Here is a 24,008-nt window from a genome sequence, read left to right on the forward strand (position 1 = left end):
TTCTGTCTAGTTTGTATGTGAAGAAATTCCCGTTTCCAACGAAGGCCTCCAAGAGCTCCCAATATCCACTTGCACATTCTGCACAAACACAGTTTCATAACTGCCCCATCCAAAGGAATATTGAACCCTGTGAGTTGAATCCACACGTATTAAATCATTTCCTCAGAATGCTTCTGCATAGTTGTCATGTGAAGATATTTCTTATTCCACTATAGGGCTGGAAGCGCTCTAAATGAACACTTGAGGATTCTGCAAAAAGACACTTTGACAACTGCTCTTTCAAAAGAAAGGTGCAACTGTGTGAGTTGAATGCAAACATTACAACGCAGTTTCAGAGACTGCTTCTGTCTAGCTGTAATGTGAACAAATTCCCGTTTCCAATGAAGGCCTCAATCTCCACATATCCACTTGCAGATTCTGCAAAAGCAGTGTTTCAAAACTGCTCTATCGAAAGGAAGGTTCATCCCTGTGGGTTGAGTGCACACATCATAAAGTAGTTTCCGAGAATGCTTCTGTCTAGTTTTTATGTGACGCTATTTCCTTTTCCACCACTGGCCTCAAAGCGCTGCGAATGAACTCTTGCAGATTCTACAAAAAGAGTGTTTCTAAACTGAACTCACAAAAAAAGTTTCAGATCTGTGAATTGAATGCACGCATCACAAAGCAGATTCAGGGAATGCTTCTGTTTAGGTTTTAGGTGAAGATATATTCTTTTCCCCCAAAGGCCTCAAAGCACTCTGAATGAACACTTGCAGATTCTACGAAAAGAGTGTTTCAAAACTTCTATATCAAAACAAAGGATCAACTCTGTGAGTTGAATGCAACTTCACAAAGCCTTTTCAGAGAATGCTTCTTTCTACTTTTTGTGTGAAGATATTCCCGTTTCCAAAGAAGGCCTCAATGAGCTCCAATTATCCACTGGCAGATTCTGCAAAAACACTGTTTCAAAACTGCTCTATCAAAAGGAAGGTTCAACTCTGTGAGTTGAATTCAAGCATCAGAGAGTAGTTTCTGAGAATGCTTCTGTCTGGTTTTAATATGAAGATATTTCCTTTTACACATTAGGTCTCAGTGCGCTCCGAAAGAATACTTGCGGATTCTGTCAGAAGAGGGTTTCCAAAGTGCTCCATCAAAAGAAAGGTACCACTCTGTGAGTGGAAAGCAAACATCACAAAGCAGTTTCAGAGAATGCTTCTGTCTAGTTTTTAGGCGAAGAAATTCCCATTTGCAACGAAGGTCTCGAAGAGCTCCCAATATTCCCTTGCAGATTCTGCAAAAACACTGTTTCAAAACTGCTCTATGAACAGAAAGGTTCAACTCGGTGAGTTGAAAGCACAAATCCTAAAGAAGTTTCTTAGAATGCTCCTGCCCAGTTTTTAGGTGATGATATTTCCTCTTCCACCATAAGACTCAAAGCACCCCGAATGAACACTTGCACATTCCACAAAAAGAGTGTTTCAAAACTGCTCAAGCAACAGAAAGGTTCAACTCTGTGAGTTGAATGCACACATGAAAAAGCACTTTCAAATAATGCTTCCGTCCAGTTTCTAGGTGAAGAAATTACCGTTTCCAAAGAATGCCTCGAAGAGTTCCAAATATCCACTTACAGATTCTGAAGAAAACAATGTTTCGATGTTGCTCATTCAAATCAAGGTTCAACTCTCTGAGATGAATGCACACATCATAAAGAAGTTTCTGTGAATGGTTCTACCCTGTTTTTATGTGATGATATTTCCTCTTCCACCATAAGCCTCCAAGCGCTCCGAATGAACACTTGCGCATTCCACAGAAAGAGTGCTACAAAACTGCTCTATCAACAGGGAGGTTCAGTTCTGTGAGCTGAATGCACACGTCATAAAGAAGTTTCTGAGAATGCTTCTGGCTAGTGTTTAGGTGAAGATATTACCTTTTCCACCGCAGGCCTCAAAGCGCTCCTAATGAACACTTACAGATTACAGATTACACACAATAGTGTTTCAAAACGGCTCTAACAAGAGAAAGCTTCACCTCTGTAAGTTGAGTGCACACATCACAAAGCTGTTTCAGAGAGTGTTTCTGTCTAGTTTGTATGTGAAGAAATTCCCGTTTCCAACGAAGGCGTCCAAGAGATCCCAATATCCACTTGCACGTTCTGCACAAACACAGTTTCATAACTGCCCCATCCAAAGGAATATTGTACCCTGTGAGTTCAATCCACACATATTAAATCATTTTCTCAGAATGCTTCTGCATAGTTTTCATGTGAAGATATTTCTTATTCCACTATAGGGCTGGAAGCGCTCTAAATGAACACTTGAGGATTCTGCAAAAAGACACTTTGACAACTGCTCTTTCAAAAGAAAGGTGCAACTGTGTGAGTTGAATGCAAACATCACAACGCAGTTTCAGAGACTGCTTCTGTCTAGCTGTAATGTGAACAAATTCCCGTTTCCAATGAAGGCCTCAAATCTCCACATATCCACTTGCAGATTCTGCAAAAGCAGTGTTTCAAAACTGCTCTATCAAAAGGAAGGTTCATCTCTGTGGGTTGAGTGCACACATCATAAAGTAGTTTCCGAGAAAGCTTCTGTCTAGTTTTTATGTGACGCTATTTCCTTTTCCACCACTGGCCTCAAAGCGCTCCGAATGAACACTTGCAGATTCTACAAAAAGAGTGTTTCTAAACTGAACTCACAACAAAAAGGTTCAGATCTGTGAATTGAATGCACGCATCACAAAGCAGATTCAGGGAATGCTTCTGTTTAGGTTTTAGGTGAAGATATATTCTTTTCCCCCAAAGGCCTCAAAGCGCTCTGAATGAACACTTGCAGATTCTACGAAAAGAGTGTTTCAAAACTGCTCTATCAAAACAAAGGATCAACTCTGTGAGTTGAATGCAACTTCACAAAGCCTTTTCAGAGAATGCTTCTTTCTAGTTTTTGTGTGAAGATATTCCCGTTTCCAAAGAAGGCCTCAATGAGCTCCAATTATCCACTGGCAGATTCTGCAAAAACACTGTTTCCAAACTGCTCTATCAAAAGGAAGGTTCAACTCTGTGAGTTGAATGCAAGCATCAGAGAGTAGTTTCTGAGAATGCTTCTGTCTGGTTTTAATATGAAGATATTTCCTTTTACACATTAGGTCTCAGGGCGCTCCGAAAGAATACTTGCGGATTCTGTCAGAAGAGGGTTTCCAAAGTGCTCCATCAAAAGAAAGGTACCACTCTGTGAGTGGAAAGCAAACATCACAAAGCAGTTTCAGAGAACGCTTCTGTCTAGTTTTTAGGCGAAGAAATTCCCATTTGCAACGAAGGTCTCGAAGAGCTCCCAATATTCCCTTGCAGATTCTGCAAAAACACTGTTTCAAAACTGCTCTATGAACAGAAAGGTTCAACTCGGTGAGTTGAAAGCACAAATCCTAAAGAAGTTTCTTAGAATGCTCCTGCCCAGTTTTTAGGTGATGATATTTCCTCTTCCACCATAAGACTCAAAGCACCCCGAATGAACACTTGCACATTCCACAAAAAGAGTGTTTCAAAACTGCTCAAGCAACAGAAAGGTTCAACTCTGTGAGTTGAATGCACACATGAAAAAGCACTTTCAAATAATGCTTCCGTCCAGTTTCTAGGTGAAGAAATTACCGTTTCCAAAGAAGGCCTCGAAGAGTTCCAAATATCCACTTACAGATTCTGAAGAAAACAATGTTTCGATGTTGCTCATTCAAATCAAGGTTCAACTCTCTGAGATGAATGCACACATCATAAAGTAGTTTCTGTGAATGCTTCTACAATGTTTTTATGTGATGATATTTCCTCTTCCACCATAAGCCTTCAAGCGCTCCGAATGAACACTTGCGCATTCCACAAAAAGAGTGCTTCAAAACTGCTCTATCAACAGGAAGGTTCAATTCTGTGAGCTGAATGCACACATCATAAAGAAGTTTCTGAGAATGCTTCTGGCTAGTGTTTAGGTGAAGATATTACCTTTTCCAACACAGGCCTCAAAGCGCTCCGTATGAACACTTGCAGATTACAGATTACACACAATAGTGTTTCAAAACTGCTCTAACAAGAGAAAGCTTCACCTCTGTAAGTTGAGTGCACACATCACAAAGCAGTTTCAGAGAGTGTTTCTGTCTAGTTTGTATGTGAAGAAATTCCCGTTTCCAACGAAGGCCTCCAAGAGCTCCCAATATCCACTTGCAGATTCTGCACAAACACAGTTTCATAACTGCCCCATCCAAAGGAATATCGAACCCTGTGAGTTCAATCCACACATATTAAATCATTTTCTCAGAATGCTTCTGCATAGTTTTCATGTGAAGATATTTCTTATTCCACTATAGGGCTGGAAGCGCTCTAAATGAACACTTGAGGATTCTGCAAAAAGACACTTTGACAACTGCTCTTTCAAAAGAAAGGTGCAACTGTGTGAGTTGAATGCAAACATCACAACGCAGTTTCAGAGACTGCTTCTGTCTAGCTGTAATTTGAACAAATTCCCGTTTCCAACGAAGGCCTCTAATCTCCACATATCCACTTGCAGATTCTGCAAAAGCAGTGTTTCAAAACTGCTCTATCGAAAGGAAGGTTCATCTCTGTGGGTTGAGTGCACACATCATAAAGTAGTTTCCGAGAATGCTTCTGTCTAGTTTTTATGTGACGCTATTTCCTATTCCACCACTGGCCTCAAAGCGCTCCGAATGAACACTTGCAGATTCTACAAAAAGAGTGTTTCTAAACTGAACTCACAACAAAAAGGTTCAGATCTGTGAATTGAATGCACGCATCACAAATCAGATTCAGGGAATGCTTCTGTTTAGGTTTTAGGTGAAGATATATTCTTTTCCCCCAAAGGCCTCAAAGCGCTCTGAATGAACACTTGCAGATTCTACGAAAAGAGTGTTTCAAAACTGCTCTATCAAAACAAAGGATCAACTCTGTGAGTTGAATGCAGCTTCACAAAGCCTTTTCAGAGAATGCTTCTTTCTAGTTTTTGTGTGAAGATATTCCCGTTTCCAAAGAAGGCCTCAATGAGCTCCAAATATCCACTGGCAGATTCGGCAAAAACACTGTTTCAAAACTGCTCTATCAAAAGGAAGGTTCAACTCTGTGAGTTGAATGCAAGCATCAGAGAGTAGTTTCTGAGAATGCTTCTGTCTGGTTTTAATATGAAGATATTTCCTTTTACACATTAGGTCTCAGTGCGCTCCGAAAGAATACTTGCGGATTCTGTCAGAAGAGGGTTTCCAAAGTGCTCCATCAAAAGAAAGGTACCACTCTGTGAGTGGAAAGCAAACATCACAAAGCAGTTTCAGAGAATGCTTCTGTCTAGTGTTTAGGCGAAGAAATTCCCATTTGCAACGAAGGTCTCGAAGAGCTCCCAATATTCCCTTGCAGATTCTGCAAAAACACTGTTTCAAAACTGCTCTATGAACAGAAAGGTTCAACTCGGTGAGTTGAAAGCACAAATCCTAAAGAAGTTTCTTAGAATGCTCCTGCCCAGTTTTTAGGTGATGATATTTCCTCTTCCACCATAAGACTCAAAGCACCCCGAATGAACACTTGCACATTCCACAAAAAGAGTGTTTCAAAACTGCTCAAGCAACAGAAAGGTTCAACTCTGTGAGTTGAATGCACACATGAAAAAGCACTTTCAAATAATGCTTCCGTCCAGTTTCTAGGTGAAGAAATTACCGTTTCCAAAGAATGCCTCGAAGAGTTCCAAATATCCACTTACAGATTCTGAAGAAAACGTTTCGGTGTTGCTCATTCAAATCAAGGTTCAACTCTCTGAGATGAATGCACACATCATAAAGAAGTTTCTGTGAATGCTTCTACCCTGTTTTTATGTGATGATATTTCCTCTTCCACCATAAGCCTCCAAGCGCTCCGAATGAACACTTGCGCATTCCACAAAAAGAGTGCTACAAAACTGCTCTATCAACAGGGAGGTTCAGTTCTGTGAGCTGAATGCACACGTCATAAAGAAGTTTCTGAGAATGCTTCTGGCTAGTGTTTAGGTGAAGATATTACCCTTTCCACCACAGGCCTCAAAGCGCTCCTAATGAACACTTGCAGATTACAGATTACACACAATAGTGTTTCAAAACGGCTCTAACAAGAGAAAGCTTCACCTCTGCAAGTTGAGTGCACACATCACAAAGCTGTTTCAGAGAGTGTTTCTGTCTAGTTTGTATGTGAAGAAATTCCCGTTTCCAACGAAGGCCTCCAAGAGCTCCCAATATCCACTTGCACATTCTGCACAAACACAGTTTCATAACTGCCCCATCCAAAGGAATATTGAACCCTGTGAGTTGAATCCACACGTATTAAATCATTTCCTCAGAATGCTTCTGCATAGTTGTCATGTGAAGATATTTCTTATTCCACTATAGGGCTGGAAGCGCTCTAAATGAACACTTGAGGATTCTGCAAAAAGACACTTTGACAACTGCTCTTTCAAAAGAAAGGTGCAACTGTGTGAGTTGAATGCAAACATTACAACGCAGTTTCAGAGACTGCTTCTGTCTAGCTGTAATGTGAACAAATTCCCGTTTCCAATGAAGGCCTCAATCTCCACATATCCACTTGCAGATTCTGCAAAAGCAGTGTTTCAAAACTGCTCTATCGAAAGGAAGGTTCATCCCTGTGGGTTGAGTGCACACATCATAAAGTAGTTTCCGAGAATGCTTCTGTCTAGTTTTTATGTGACGCTATTTCCTTTTCCACCACTGGCCTCAAAGCGCTGCGAATGAACACTTGCAGATTCTACAAAAAGAGTGTTTCTAAACTGAACTCACAAAAAAAGTTTCAGATCTGTGAATTGAATGCACGCATCACAAAGCAGATTCAGGGAATGCTTCTGTTTAGGTTTTAGGTGAAGATATATTCTTTTCCCCCAAAGGCCTCAAAGCACTCTGAATGAACACTTGCAGATTCTACGAAAAGAGTGTTTCAAAACTTCTATATCAAAACAAAGGATCAACTCTGTGAGTTGAATGCAACTTCACAAAGCCTTTTCAGAGAATGCTTCTTTCTACTTTTTGTGTGAAGATATTCCCGTTTCCAAAGAAGGCCTCAATGAGCTCCAATTATCCACTGGCAGATTCTGCAAAAACACTGTTTCAAAACTGCTCTATCAAAAGGAAGGTTCAACTCTGTGAGTTGAATTCAAGCATCAGAGAGTAGTTTCTGAGAATGCTTCTGTCTGGTTTTAATATGAAGATATTTCCTTTTACACATTAGGTCTCAGTGCGCTCCGAAAGAATACTTGCGGATTCTGTCAGAAGAGGGTTTCCAAAGTGCTCCATCAAAAGAAAGGTACCACTCTGTGAGTGGAAAGCAAACATCACAAAGCAGTTTCAGAGAATGCTTCTGTCTAGTTTTTAGGCGAAGAAATTCCCATTTGCAACGAAGGTCTCGAAGAGCTCCCAATATTCCCTTGCAGATTCTGCAAAAACACTGTTTCAAAACTGCTCTATGAACAGAAAGGTTCAACTCGGTGAGTTGAAAGCACAAATCCTAAAGAAGTTTCTTAGAATGCTCCTGCCCAGTTTTTAGGTGATGATATTTCCTCTTCCACCATAAGACTCAAAGCACCCCGAATGAACACTTGCACATTCCACAAAAAGAGTGTTTCAAAACTGCTCAAGCAACAGAAAGGTTCAACTCTGTGAGTTGAATGCACACATGAAAAAGCACTTTCAAATAATGCTTCCGTCCAGTTTCTAGGTGAAGAAATTACCGTTTCCAAAGAATGCCTCGAAGAGTTCCAAATATCCACTTACAGATTCTGAAGAAAACAATGTTTCGATGTTGCTCATTCAAATCAAGGTTCAACTCTCTGAGATGAATGCACACATCATAAAGAAGTTTCTGTGAATGGTTCTACCCTGTTTTTATGTGATGATATTTCCTCTTCCACCATAAGCCTCCAAGCGCTCCGAATGAACACTTGCGCATTCCACAGAAAGAGTGCTACAAAACTGCTCTATCAACAGGGAGGTTCAGTTCTGTGAGCTGAATGCACACGTCATAAAGAAGTTTCTGAGAATGCTTCTGGCTAGTGTTTAGGTGAAGATATTACCTTTTCCAACACAGGCCTCAAAGCGCTCCGTATGAACACTTGCAGATTACAGATTACACACAATAGTGTTTCAAAACTGCTCTAACAAGAGAAAGGTTCACCTCTGTAAGTTGAGTGCACACATCACAAAGCAGTTTCAGAGAGTGTTTCTGTCTAGTTTGTATGTGAAGAAATTCCCGTTTCCAACGAAGGCGTCCAAGAGCTCCCAATATCCACTTGCACATTCTGCACAAACACAGTTTCATAACTGCCCCATCCAAAGGAATATTGTACCCTGTGAGTTCAATCCACACATATTAAATCATTTTCTCAGAATGCTTCTGCATAGTTTTCATGTGAAGATATTTCTTATTCCACTATAGGGCTGGAAGCGCTCTAAATGAACACTTGAGGATTCTGCAAAAAGACACTTTGACAACTGCTCTTTCAAAAGAAAGGTGCAACTGTGTGAGTTGAATGCAAACATCACAACGCAGTTTCAGAGACTGCTTCTGTCTAGCTGTAATGTGAACAAATTCCCGTTTCCAATGAAGGCCTCAAATCTCCACATATCCACTTGCAGATTCTGCAAAAGCAGTGTTTCAAAACTGCTCTATCGAAAGGAAGGTTCATCTCTGTGGGTTGAGTGCACACATCATAAAGTAGTTTCCGAGAAAGCTTCTGTCTAGTTTTTATGTGACGCTATTTCCTTTTCCACCACTGGCCTCAAAGCGCTCCGAATGAACACTTGCAGATTCTACAAAAAGACTGTTTCTAAACTGAACTCACAACAAAAAGGTTCAGATCTGTGAATTGAATGCACGCATCACAAAGCAGATTCAGGGAATGCTTCTGTTTAGATTTTAGGTGAAGATATATTCTTTTCCCCCATAGGCCTCAAAGCGCTCTGAATGAACACTTGCAGATTCTACGAAAAGAGTGTTTCAAAACGGCTCTATCAAAACAAAGGATCAACTCTGTGAGTTGAATGCAACTTCACAAAGCCGTTTCAGAGAATGCTTCTTTCTAGTTTTTGTGTGAAGATATTCCCGTTTCCAAAGAAGGCCTCAATGAGCTCCAAATATCCACTGGCAGATTCTGCGAAAACACTGTTTCAAAACTGCTCTATCAAAAGGAAGGTTCAACTCTGTGAGTTGAATGCAAGCATCAGAGAGTAGTTTCTGAGAATGCTTCTGTCTGGTTTTAATATGAAGATATTTCCTTTTACACATTAGGTCTCAGTGCGCTCCGAAAGAATACTTGCGGATTCTGTCAGAAGAGGGTTTCCAAAGTGCTCCATCAAAAGAAAGGTACCACTCTGTGAGTGGAAAGCAAACATCACAAAGCAGTTTCAGAGAATGCTTCTGTCTAGTTTTTAGGCGAAGAAATTCCCATTTCCAACGAAGGTCTCGAAGAGCTCCCAATATTCCCTTGCAGATTCTGCAAAAACACTGTTTCAAAACTGCTCTATGAACAGAAAGGTTCAACTCGGTGAGTTGAAAGCACAAATCCTAGAGAAGTTTCTTAGAATGCTCCTGCCCAGTTTTTAGGTGATGATATTTCCTCTTCCAACATAAGACTCAAAGCACCCCGAATGAACACTTGCACATTCCAGAAAAAGAGTGTTTCAAAACTGCTCAAGCAACAGAAAGGTTCAACTCTGTGAGTTGAATGCACACATGAAAAAGCACTTTCAAATAATGCTTCCGTCCAGTTTCTAGGTGAAGAAATTACCGTTTCCAAAGAATGCCTCGAACAGTTCCAAATATCCACTTACAGAATCTGAAGAAAACAATGTTTCGATGTTGCTCATTCAAATCAAGGTTCAACTCTCTGAGATGAATGCACACATCATAAAGAAGTTTCTGTGAATGCTTCTACCCTGTTTTTATGTGATGATATTTCCTCTTCCACCATAAGCCTCCAAGCGCTCCGAATGAACACTTGCGCATTCCACAAAAAGAGTGCTTCAAAACTGCTCTATCAACAGGGAGGTTCAATTCTGTGAGCTGAATGCACACATCGTAAAGAAGTTTCTGAGAATGCTTCTGGCTAGTGTTTAGGTGAAGATATTACCTTTTCCACCACAGGCCTCAAAGCGCTCTGTATGAACACTTGCAGATTACAGATTACACACAATAGTGTTTCAAAACGGCTCTAACAAGAGAAAGGTTCACCTCTGTAATTTGAGTGCACACATCACAAAGCAGTTTCAGAGAGTGTTTCTGTCTAGTTTGTATGTGAAGAAATGCCCGTTTCCAACGAAGGCCTCGAAGAGCTCCCAATATCCACTTGCAGATTCTGCACAAACACAGTTTCATAACTGCCCCATCCAAAGGAATATTGAACCCTGTGAGTTAAATCCACACATATTAAATCATTTTCTCAGAATGCTTCTGCATAGTTTTCATGTGAAGATATTTCTTATTCCACTATAGGGCTGGAAGCGCTCTAAATGAACCCTTGAGGATTCTGCAAAAAGACACTTTGACAACTGCTCTTTCAAAAGAAAGGTGCACTGTGTGAGTTGAATGCAAACATCACAACGCAGTTTCAGAGACTGCTTCTGTCTAGCTGTAATGTGAACAAATTCCCGTTTCCAACGAAGGCCTCAAATCTCCACATATCCACTTGCAGATTCTGCAAAGCAGTGTTTCAAAACTGCTCTATCGAAAGGAAGGTTCATCTCTGTGGGTTGAGTGCACACATCATAAAGTAGTTTCCGAGAATGCTTCTGTCTAGTTTTTATGTGACGCTATTTCCTTTTCCACCACTGGCCTCAAAGCGCTCCAAATGAACACTTGCAGATTCTACAAAAAGAGTGTTTCTAAACTGAACTCACAACAAAAAGGTTCAGATCTGTGACTTGAATGCACGCATCACAAAGCAGATTCAGGGAATGCTTCTGTTTAGGTTTTAGGTGAAGATATATTCTTTTCCCCCAAAGGCCTCAAAGCGCTCTGACTGAACACTTACAGATTCTACGAAAAGAGTGTTTCAAAACTGCTCTATCAAAACAAAGGATCAACTCTGTGAGTTGAATGCAACTTCACAAAGCCGTTTCAGAGAATGATTCTTTCTAGTTTTTGTGTGAAGATATTCCCGTTTCCAAAGAAGGCCTCAATGAGCTCCAAATATCCACTGGCAGATTCTGCAAAAACACTGTTTCAAAACTGCTCTATCAAAAGGAAGGTTCAACTCTGTGGGTTGAATGCAAGCATCAGAGAGTAGTTTCTGAGAATGCTTCTGTCTGGTTTTAATATGAAGATATTTCCTTTTACACATTAGGTCCCAGTGCGCTCCGAAAGAATACTTGCGGATTCTGTCAGAAGAGGGTTTCCAAAGTGCTCCATCAAAAGAAAGGTACCACTCTGTGAGTGGAAAGCAAACATCACAAAGCAATTTCAGAGAATGCTTCTGTCTAGTTTTTAGGCGAAGTAATTCCCATTTGCAACGAAGGTCTCGAAGAGCTCCCAATATTCCCTTGCAGATTCTGCAAAAACACTGTTTCAAAACTGCTCTATGAACAGAAAGGTTCAACTCGGTGAGTTGAAAGCACAAATCCTAAAGAAGTTTCTTAGAATGCTCCTGCCCAGTTTTTATTTGATGATATTTCCTCTTCCACCATAAGACTCAAAGCACCCCGAATGAACGCTTGCACATTCCACAAAAAGAGTGTTTCAAAACTGCTCAAGCAACAGAAAGGTTCAACTCTGTGAGTTGAATGCACACATGAAAAAGCACTTTCAAATAATGCTTCCGTCCAGTTTCTAGGTGAAGAAATTACCGTTTCCAAAGAATGCCTCGAAGAGTTCCAAATATCCACTTACAGATTCTGAAGAAAACAATGTTTCGATGTTGCTCATTCAAATCAAGGTTCAACTCTCTGAGATGAATGCACACATCATAAAGTAGTTTCTGTGAATGCTTCTACAATGTTTTTATGTGATGATATTTCCTCTTCCACCATAAGCCTTCAAGCGCTCCGAATGAACACTTGCGCATTCCACAGAAAGAGTGCTTCAAAACTGCTCTATCAACAGGAAGGTTCAATTCTGTGAGCTGAATGCACACATCATAAAGAAGTTTCTGAGAATGCTTCTGGCTTGTGTTTAGGTGAAGATATTACCTTTTCCAACACAGGCCTCAAAGCGCTCCGTATGAACACTTGCAGATTACAGATTACACACAATAGTGTTTCAAAACTGCTCTAACAAGAGAAAGGTTCACCTCTGTAAGTTGAGTGCACACATCACAAAGCAGTTTCAGAGAGTGTTTCTGTCTAGTTTGTATGTGAAGAAATTCCCGTTTCCAACGAAGGCCTCCAAGAGCTCCCAATATCCACTTGCAGATTCTGCACAAACACAGTTTCATAACTGCCCCATCCAAAGGAATATTGAACCCTGTGAGTTGAATCCACACATATTAAATCATTTTCTCAGAATGCTTCTGCATAGTTTTCATGTGAAGATATTTCTTATTCCACTATAGGGCTGGAAGCGCTCTAAATGAACACTTGAGGATTCTGCAAAAAGACACTTTGACAACTGCTCTTTCAAAAGAAAGGTGCAACTGTGTGAGTTGAATGCAAACATCACAACGCAGTTTCAGAGACTGCTTCTGTCTAGCTGTAATGTGAACAAATTCCCGTTACCAATGAAGGCCTCAAATCTCCACATATCCACTTGCAGATTCTGCAAAAGCAGTGTTTCAAAACTGCTCTATCGAAAGGAAGGTTCATCTCTGTGGGTTGAGTGCACACATCATAAAGTAGTTTCCGAGAATGCTTCTGTCTAGTTTTTATGTGACGCTATTTCCTTTTCCACCACTGGCCTCAAAGCGCTCCGAATGAACACTTGCAGATTCTACAAAAAGAGTGTTTCTAAACTGAACTCACAACAAAAAGGTTCAGATCTGTGAATTGAATGCACGCATCACAAAGCAGATTCAGGGAATGCTTCTGTTTAGGTTTTAGGTGAAGATATATTCTTTTCCCCCAAAGGCCTCAAAGCGCTCTGAATGAACACTTGCAGATTCTACGAAAAGAGTGTTTCAAAACTGCTCTATCAAAACAAAGGATCAACTCTGTGAGTTGAATGCAACTTCACAAAGCCTTTTCAGAGAATGCTTCTTTCTAGTTTTTGTGTGAAGATAATCCCGTTTCCAAAGAAGGCCTCAATGAGCTCCAATTATCCACTGGCAGATTGTGCAAAAACACTGTTTCAAAACTGCTCTATCAAAAGGAAGTTTCAACTCTGTGAGTTGAATGCAAGCATCAGAGAGTAGTTTCTGAGAATGCTTCTGTCTGGTTTTAATATGAAGATATTTCCTTTTACACATTAGGTCTCAGTGCGCTCCGAAAGATTACTTGCGGATTCTGTCAGAAGAGGGTTTCCAAAGTGCTCCATCAAAAGAAAGGTACCACTCTGTGAGTGGAAAGCAAACATCACAAAGCAGTTTCAGAGAATGCTTCTGTCTAGTTTTTAGGCGAAGAAATTCCCATTTGCAACGAAGGTCACGAAGAGCTCCCAATATTCCCTTGCAGATTCTGCAAAAACACTGCTTCAAAACTGCTCTATGAACAGAAAGGTTCAACTCGGTGAGTTGAAAGCACAAATCCTAAAGTAGTTTCTTAGAATGCTCCTGCCCAGTTTTTAGGTGACGATATATCCTCTTCCACCATAAGACTCAAAGCACCCCGAATGAACACTTGCACATTCCACAAAAAGAGTGTTTCAAAACTGCTCAAGCAACAGAAAGGTTCAACTCTGTGAGTTGAATGCACACATGAAAAAGCAGTTTCAAATAATGCTTCCGTCCAGTTTCTAGGTGAAGAAATTACCGTTTCCAAAGAATGCCTCGAAGAGTTCCAAATATCCACTTACAGATTCTGAAGAAAACAATGTTTCGATGTTGCTCATTCAAATCAAGGTTCAACTCTCTGAGATGAATGCACACATCATAAAGAAGTTTCTGTGAATGCTTCTACAATGTTTTTATGTGATGATATTTCCTCTTCCACCATAAGCCTTCAAGCGCTCCGAATGAACACTTGCGCATTCCACAAAAAGAGTGCTACAAAACTGCTCTATCAACAGGGAGGTTCAGTTCTGTGAGCTGAATGCACACATCATAAAGAAGTTTCTGAGAATGCTTCTGGCTAGTGTTTAGGTGAAGATATTACCTTTTCCACCACAGGCCTCAAAGCGCTCCGTAGGAACACTTGTAGATTACAGATTACACACAATAGTGTTTCAAAACGGCTCTAACAAGAGAAAGGTTCACCTCTGTAAGTTGAGTGCACACATCACAAAGCAGTTTCAGAGAGTGTTTCTGTCTAGTTTGTATGTGAAGAAATTCCCGTTTCCAACGAAGGCCTCCAAGAGCTCCCAATATCCACTTGCAGATTCTGCACAAACACAGTTTCATAACTGCCCCATCCAAAGGAATATTGAACCCTGTGAGTTGAATCCACACATATTAAATCCTTTTCTCAGAATGCTTCTGCATAGTTTTCATGTGAAGATATTTCTTATTCCACTATAGGGCTGGAAGCGCTCTAAATGAACACTTGAGGATTCTGCAAAAAGACACTTTGACAACTGCTCTTTCAAAAGAAAGGTGCAACTGTGTGAGTTGAATGCAAACATCACAACGCAGTTTCAGAGACTGCTTCTGTCTAGCTGTAATGTGAACAAATTCCCGTTACCAATGAAGGCCTCAAATCTCCACATATCCACTTGCAGATTCTGCAAAAGCAGTGTTTCAAAACTGCTCTATCGAAAGGAAGGTTCATCTCTGTGGGTTGAGTGCACACATCATAAAGTAGTTTCCGAGAATGCTTCTGTCTAGTTTTTATGTGACGCTATTTCCTTTTCCACCACTGGCCTCAAAGCGCTCCGAATGAACACTTGCAGATTCTACAAAAAGAGTGTTTCTAAACTGAACTCACAACAAAAAGGTTCAGATCTGTGAATTGAATGCACGCATCACAAAGCAGATTCAGGGAATGCTTCTGTTTAGGTTTTAGGTGAAGATATATTCTTTTCCCCCAAAGGCCTCAAAGCGCTCTGAATGAACACTTGCAGATTCTACGAAAAGAGTGTTTCAAAACTGCTCTATCAAAACAAAGGATCAACTCTGTGAGTTGAATGCAACTTCACAAAGCCTTTTCAGAGAATGCTTCTTTCTAGTTTTTGTGTGAAGATAATCCCGTTTCCAAAGAAGGCCTCAATGAGCTCCAATTATCCACTGGCAGATTGTGCAAAAACACTGTTTCAAAACTGCTCTATCAAAAGGAAGTTTCAACTCTGTGAGTTGAATGCAAGCATCAGAGAGTAGTTTCTGAGAATGCTTCTGTCTGGTTTTAATATGAAGATATTTCCTTTTACACATTAGGTCTCAGTGCGCTCCGAAAGATTACTTGCGGATTCTGTCAGAAGAGGGTTTCCAAAGTGCTCCATCAAAAGAAAGGTACCACTCTGTGAGTGGAAAGCAAACATCACAAAGCAGTTTCAGAGAATGCTTCTGTCTAGTTTTTAGGCGAAGAAATTCCCATTTGCAACGAAGGTCACGAAGAGCTCCCAATATTCCCTTGCAGATTCTGCAAAAACACTGCTTCAAAACTGCTCTATGAACAGAAAGGTTCAACTCGGTGAGTTGAAAGCACAAATCCTAAAGTAGTTTCTTAGAATGCTCCTGCCCAGTTTTTAGGTGACGATATATCCTCTTCCACCATAAGACTCAAAGCACCCCGAATGAACACTTGCACATTCCACAAAAAGAGTGTTTCAAAACTGCTCAAGCAACAGAAAGGTTCAACTCTGTGAGTTGAATGCACACATGAAAAAGCAGTTTCAAATAATGCTTCCGTCCAGTTTCTAGGTGAAGAAATTACCGTTTCCAAAGAATGCCTCGAAGAGTTCCAAATATCCACTTACAGATTCTGAAGAAAACAATGTTTCGATGTTGCTCATTCAAATCAAGGTTCAACTCTCTGAGATGAATGCACACATCATAAAGAAGTTTCTGTGAATGCTTCTACAATGTTTTTATGTGATGATATTTCCTCTTCCACCATAAGCCTTCAAGCGCTCCGAATGAACACTTGCGCATTCCACAAAAAGAGTGCTACAAAACTGCTCTATCAACAGGGAGGTTCAGTTCTGTGAGCTGAATGCACACATCATAAAGAAGTTTCTGAGAATGCTTCTGGCTAGTGTTTAGGTGAAGATATTACCTTTTCCACCACAGGCCTCAAAGCGCTCCGTAGGAACACTTGTAGATTACAGATTACACACAATAGTGTTTCAAAACGGCTCTAACAAGAGAAAGGTTCACCTCTGTAAGTTGAGTGCACACATCACAAAGCAGTTTCAGAGAGTGTTTCTGTCTAGTTTGTATGTGAAGAAATTCCCGTTTCCAACGAAGGCCTCCAAGAGCTCCCAATATCCACTTGCAGATTCTGCACAAACACAGTTTCATAACTGCCCCATCCAAAGGAATATTGAACCCTGTGAGTTGAATCCACACATATTAAATCCTTTTCTCAGAATGCTTCTGCATAGTTTTCATGTGAAGATATTTCTTATTCCACTATAGGGCTGGAAGCGCTCTAAATGAACACTTGAGGATTCTGCAAAAAGACACTTTGACAACTGCTCTTTCAAAAGAAAGGTGCAACTGTGTGAGTTGAATGCAAACATCACAACGCAGTTTCAGAGACTGCTTCTGTCTAGCTGTAATGTGAACAAATTCCCGTTTCCAACGAAGGCCTCAAATCTCCACATATCCACTTGCAGATTCTGCAAAAGCAGTGTTTCAAAACTGCTCTATCGAAAGGAAGGTTCATCTCTGTGGGTTGAGTGCACACATCATAAAGTAGTTTCCGAGAATGCTTCTGTCTAGTTTTTATGTGACGCTATTTCCTTTTCCACCACTGGCCTCAAAGCGCTCCGAATGAACACTTGCAGATTCTACAAAAAGAGTGTTTCTAAACTGAACTCACAACAAAAAGGTTCAGATCTGTGACTTGAATGCACGCATCACAAAGCAGATTCAGGGAATGCTTCTGTTTAGGTTTTAGGTGAAGATATATTCTTTTCCCCCAAAGGCCTCAAAGGGCTCTGAATGAACACTTGCAGATTCTACGAAAAGAGTGTTTCAAAACTGCTCTATCAAAACAAAGGATCAACTCTGTCAGTTGAATGCAACTTCACAAAGCCTTTTCAGAGAATGCTTCTTTCTACTTTTTGTGTGAAGATATTCCCGTTTCCAAAGAAGGCCTCAATGAGCTCCAATTATCCACTGGCAGATTCTGCAAAAACACTGTTTCAAAACTGCTCTATCAAAAGGAAAGTTCAACTCTGTGGGTTGAATGCAAGCATCAGAGAGTAGTTTCTGAGAATGCTTCTGTCTGGTTTTAATATGAAGATATTTCCTTTTACACATTAGGTCTCAGTGCGCTCCGAAAGAATACTTGCGGATTCTGTCAGAAGAGGGTTTCCAAAGTGCTCCATCAAAAGAAAGGTACCACTCTGTGAGTGGAAAGCAAACATCACAAAGCAGTTTCAGAGAATGCTTCTGTCTAGTTTTTAGGCGAAGAAATTCCCATTTGCAACGAAGGTCTCGAAGAGCTCCCAATATTCCCTTGCAGATTCTGCAAAAACACTGTTTCAATACTGCTCTATGAACAGAAAGGTTCAACTCGGTGAGTTGAAAGCACAAATCCTAAAGAAGTTTCTTAGAATGCTCCTGCCCAGTTTTTAGGTGATGATATTTCCTCTTCCACCATAAGACTCAAAGCACCCCGAATGAACACTTGCACATTCCACAAAAAGAGTGTTTCAAAACTGCTCAAGCAACAGAAAGGTTCAACTCTGTGAGTTGAATGCACACATGAAAAAGCAGTTTCAAATAATGCTTCCGTCCAGTTTCTAGGTGAAGAAATTACCGTTTCCAAAGAATGCCTCGAAGAGTTCCAAATATCCACTTACAGATTCTGAAGAAAACAATGTTTCGATGTTGCTCATTCAAATCAAGGTTCAACTCTCTGAGATGAATGCACACATCATAAAGAAGTTTCTGTGAATGCTTCTACCCTGTTTTTATGTGATGATATTTCCTCTTCCACCATAAGCCTTCAAGCGCTCTGAATGAACACTTGCGCATTCCACAAAAAGAGTGCTACAAAACTGCTCTATCAACAGGGAGGTTCAGTTCTGTGAGCTGAATGCACACATCATAAAGAAGTTTCTGAGAATGCTTCTGGCTAGTGTTTAGGTGAAGATATTACCTTTTCCACCACAGGCCTCAAAGCGCTCCGTAGGAACACTTGTAGATTACAGATTACACACAATAGTGTTTCAAAACGGCTCTAACAAGAGAAAGGTTCACCTCTGTAAGTTGAGTGCACACATCACAAAGCAGTTTCAGAGAGTGTTTCTGTCTAGTTTGTATGTGAAGAAATTCCCGTTTCCAACGAAGGCCTCCAAGAGCTCCCAATATCCACTTGCAGATTCTGCACAAACACAGTTTCATAACTGCCCCATCCAAAGGAATATTGAACCCTGTGAGTTGAATCCACACATATTAAATCATTTTCTCAGAATGCTTCTGCATAGTTTTCATGTGAAGATATTTCTTATTCCACTATAGGGCTGGAAGCGCTCTAAATGAACACTTGAGGATTCTGCAAAAAGACACTTTGACAACTGCTCTTTCAAAAGAAAGGTGCAACTGTGTGAGTTGAATGCAAACATCACAACGCAGTTTCAGAGACTGCTTCTGTCTAGCTGTAATGTGAACAAATTCCCGTTTCCAACGAAGGCCTCAAATCTCCACATATCCACTTGCAGATTCTGCAAAAGCAGTGTTTCAAAACTGCTCTATCGAAAGGAAGGTTCATCTCTGTGGGTTGAGTGCACACATCATAAAGTAGTTTCCGAGAATGCTTCTGTCTAGTTTTTATGTGACGCTATTTCCTTTTCCACCACTGGCCTCAAAGCGCTCCGAATGAACACTTGCAGATTCTACAAAAAGAGTGTTTCTAAACTGAACTCACAACAAAAAGGTTCAGATCTGTGAATTGAATGCACGCATCACAAAGCAGATTCAGGGAATGCTTCTGTTTAGGTTTTAGGTGAAGATATATTCTTTTCCCCCAAAGGCCTCAAAGGGCTCTGAATGAACACTTGCAGATTCTACGAAAAGAGTGTTTCAAAACTGCTCTATCAAAACAAAGGATCAACTCTGTGAGTTGAATGCAACTTCACAAAGCCTTTTCAGAGAATGCTTCTTTCTACTTTTTGTGTGAAGATATTCCCGTTTCCAAAGAAGGCCTCAATGAGCTCCAATTATCCACTGGCAGATTCTGCAAAAACACTGTTTCAAAACTGCTCTATCAAAAGGAAAGTTCAACTCTGTGGGTTGAATGCAAGCATCAGAGAGTAGTTTCTGAGAATGCTTCTGTCTGGTTTTAATATGAAGATATTTCCTTTTACACATTAGGTCTCAGTGCGCTCCGAAAGAATACTTGCGGATTCTGTCAGAAGAGGGTTTCCAAAGTGCTCCATCAAAAGAAAGGTACCACTCTGTGAGTGGAAAGCAAACATCACAAAGCAGTTTCAGAGAATGCTTCTGTCTAGTTTTTAGGCGAAGAAATTCCCATTTGCAACGAAGGTCTCGAAGAGCTCCCAATATTCCCTTGCAGATTCTGCAAAAACACTGTTTCAATGCTGCTCTATGAACAGAAAGGTTCAACTCGGTGAGTTGAAAGCACAAATCCTAAAGAAGTTTCTTAGAATGCTCCTGCCCAGTTTTTAGGTGATGATATTTCCTCTTCCACCATAAGACTCAAAGCACCCCGAATGAACACTTGCACATTCCACAAAAAGAGTGTTTCAAAACTGCTCAAGCAACAGAAAGGTTCAACTCTGTGAGTTGAATGCACACATGAAAAAGCAGTTTCAAATAATGCTTCCGTCCAGTTTCTAGGTGAAGAAATTACCGTTTCCAAAGAATGCCTCGAAGAGTTCCAAATATCCACTTACAGATTCTGAAGAAAACAATGTTTCGATGTTGCTCATTCAAATCAAGGTTCAACTCTCTGAGATGAATGCACACATCATAAAGAAGTTTCTGTGAATGCTTCTACCCTGTTTTTATGTGATGATATTTCCTCTTCCACCATAAGCCTTCAAGCGCTCCGAATGAACACTTGCGCATTCCACAAAAAGAGTGCTACAAAACTGCTCTATCAACAGGGAGGTTCAGTTCTGTGAGCTGAATGCACACATCATAAAGAAGTTTCTGAGAATGCTTCTGGCTAGTGTTTAGGTGAAGATATTACCTTTTCCACCACAGGCCTCAAAGCGCTCCGTATGAACACTTGCAGATTACAGATTACACACAATAGTGTTTCAAAACGGCTCTAACAAGAGAAAGCTTCACCTCTGTAAGTTGAGTGCACACATCACAAAGCAGTTACAGAGAGTGTTTCTGTCTAGTTTGTATGTGAAGAAATTCCGGTTTCCAACGAAGGCCTCCAAGAGCTCCCAATATCCACTTGCACATTCTGCACAAACACAGTTTCATAACTGCCCCATCCAAAGGAATATTGAACCCTGTGAGTTGAATCCACACATATTAAATCATTTTCTCAGAATGCTTCTGCATAGTTTTCATGTGAAGATATTTCTTATTCCACTATAGGGCTGGAAGCGCTCTAAATGAACACTTGAGGATTCTGCAAAAAGACACTTTGACAACTGCTCTTTCAAAAGAAAGGTGCACTGTGTGAGTTGAATGCAAACATCACAACGCAGTTTCAGAGACTGCTTCTGTCTAGCTGTAATGTGAACAAATTCCCGTTTCCAACGAAGGCCTCAAATCTCCACATATCCACTTGCAGATTCTGCAAAAGCAGTGCTCTATCGAAAGGAAGGTTCATCTCTGTGGGTTGAGTGCACACATCATAAAGTAGTTTCCGAGAATGCTTCTGTCTAGTTTTTATGTGACGCTATTTCCTTTTCCACCACTGGCCTCAAAGCGCTCCAAATGAACACTTGCAGATTCTACAAAAAGAGTGTTTCTAAACTGAACTCACAACAAAAAGGTTCAGATCTGTGACTTGAATGCACGCATCACAAAGCAGATTCAGGGAATGCTTCTGTTTAGGTTTTAGGTGAAGATATATTCTTTTCCCCCAAAGGCCTCAAAGCGCTCTGACTGAACACTGACAGATTCTACGAAAAGAGTGTTTCAAAACTGCTCTATCAAAACAAAGGATCAACTCTGTGAGTTGAATGCAACTTCACAAAGCCGTTTCAGAGAATGCTTCTTTCTAGTTTTTGTGTGAAGATATTCCCGTTTCCAAAGAAGGCCTCAATGAGCTCCAAATATCCACTGGCAGATTCTGCAAAAACACTGTTTCAAAACTGCTCTATCAAAAGGAAGGTTCAACTCTGTGGGTTGAATGCAAGCATCAGAGAGTAGTTTCTGAGAATGCTTCTGTCTGGTTTTAATATGAAGATATTTCCTTTTACACATTAGGTCCCAGTGCGCTCCGAAAGAATACTTGCGGATTCTGTCAGAAGAGGGTTTCCAAAGTGCTCCATCAAAAGAAAGGTACCACTCTGTGAGTGGAAAGCAAACATCACAAAGCAATTTCAGAGAATGCTTCTGTCTAGTTTTTAGGCGAAGAAATTCCCATTTGCAACGAAGGTCTCGAAGAGCTCCCAATATTCCCTTGCAGATTCTGCAAAAACACTGTTTCAAAACTGCTCTATGAACAGAAAGGTTCAACTCGGTGAGTTGAAAGCACAAATCCTAAAGAAGTTTCTTAGAATGCTCCTGCCCAGTTTTTAGGTGGTGATATTTCCTCTTCCACCATAAGACTCAAAGCACCCCGAATGAACGCTTGCACATTCCACAAAAAGAGTGTTTCAAAACTGCTCAAGCAACAGAAAGGTTCAACTCTGTGAGTTGAATGCACACATGAAAAAGCACTTTCAAATAATGCTTCCGTCCAGTTTCTAGGTGAAGAAATTACCGTTTCCAAAGAATGCCTCGAAGAGTTCCAAATATCCACTTACAGATTCTGAAGAAAACAATGTTTCGATGTTGCTCATTCAAATCAAGGTTCAACTCTCTGAGATGAATGCACACATCATAAAGTAGTTTCTGTGAATGCTTCTACAATGTTTTTATGTGATGATATTTCCTCTTCCACCATAAGCCTTCAAGCGCTCCGAATGAACACTTGCGCATTCCACAGAAAGATTGCTTCAAAACTGCTCTATCAACAGGAAGGTTCAATTCTGTGAGCTGAATGCACACATCATAAAGAAGTTTCTGAGAATGCTTCTGGCTTGTGTTTAGGTGAAGATATTACCTTTTCCAACACAGGCCTCAAAGCGCTCCGTATGAACACTTGCAGATTACAGATTACACACAATAGTGTTTCAAAACTGCTCTAACAAGAGAAAGGTTCACCTCTGTAAGTTGAGTGCACACATCACAAAGCAGTTTCAGAGAGTGTTTCTGTCTAGTTTGTATGTGAAGAAATTCCCGTTTCCAACGAAGGCCTCCAAGAGCTCCCAATATCCTCTTGCAGATTCTGCACAAACACAGTTTCATAACTGCCCCATCCAAAGGAATATTGAACCCTGTGAGTTGAATCCACACATATTAAATCCTTTTCTCAGAATGCTTCTGCATAGTTTTCATGTGAAGATATTCCTTATTCCACTATAGGGCTGGAAGCGCTCTAAATGAGCTCTTGAAGATTCTGCAAAAAGACACTTTGACAACTGCTCTTTCAAAAGAAAGGTGCAACTGTGTGACTTGAATGCAAACATCACAACGCAGTTTCAGAGACTGCTTCTGTCTAGCTGTAATGTGAACAAATTCCCGTTTCCAACGAAGGCCTCAAATCTCCACATATCCACTTGAAGATTCTGCAAAAGCAGTGTTTCAAAACTGCTCTATCGAAAGGAAGGTTCATCTCTGTGGGTTGAGTGCACACATCATAAAGTAGTTTCCGAGAATGCTTCTGTCTAGTTTTTATGTGACGCTATTTCCTTTTCCACCACTGGCCTCAAAGCGCTCCGAATGAACACTTGCAGATTCTACAAAAAGAGTGTTTCTAAACTGAACTCACAACAAAAAGGTTCAGATCTGTGAATTGAATGCACGCATCACAAAGCAGATTCAGGGAATGCTTCTGTTTAGGTTTTAGGTGAAGATATATTCTTTTCCCCCATAGGCCTCAAAGCGCTCTGAATGAACACTTGCAGATTCTACGAAAAGAGTGTTTCAAAACTGCTCTATCAAAACAAAGGATCAACTCTGTGTGTTGAATGCAACTTCACAAAGCCGTTTCAGAGAATCCTTCTTTCTAGTTTTTGTGTGAAGATATTCCCGTTTCCAAAGAAGGCCTCAATGAGCTCCAAATATCCACTGGCAGATTCTGCAAAAACACCGTTTCAAAACTGCTCTATCAAAAGGAAGGTTCAACTCTGTGAGTTGAATGCAAGCATCAGAGAGTAGTTTCTGAGAATGCTTCTGTCTGGTTTAATATGAAGATATTTCCTTTTACACATTTGGTGTCAGTGCGCTCCGAAAGAATACTTGCACATTCTGTCAGAAGAGGGTTTCCAAAGTGCTCCATCAAAAGAAAGGTACCACTCTGTGAGTGGAAAGCAAACATCACAAAGCAGTTTCAGAGAATGCTTCTGTCTAGTTTTTAGGCGAAGAAATTCCCATTTGCAACGAAGGTCTCGAAGAGCTCCCAATATTCCCTTGCAGATTCTGCAAAAACACTGTTTCAAACCTGCTCTATGAACAGAAAGGTTCAAGTCGGTGAGTTGAAAGCACAAATCCTAAAGAAGTTTCTTAGAATGCTCCTGCCCAGTTTTTAGGTGATGATATTTCCTCTTCCACCATAAGACTCAAAGCACCCCG

This window comes from Pongo pygmaeus, chromosome 4 (assembly GCF_028885625.2).
Source record: "Pongo pygmaeus isolate AG05252 chromosome 4, NHGRI_mPonPyg2-v2.0_pri, whole genome shotgun sequence".
NCBI classification, from domain to species: Eukaryota; Metazoa; Chordata; class Mammalia; order Primates; family Hominidae; genus Pongo; species Pongo pygmaeus.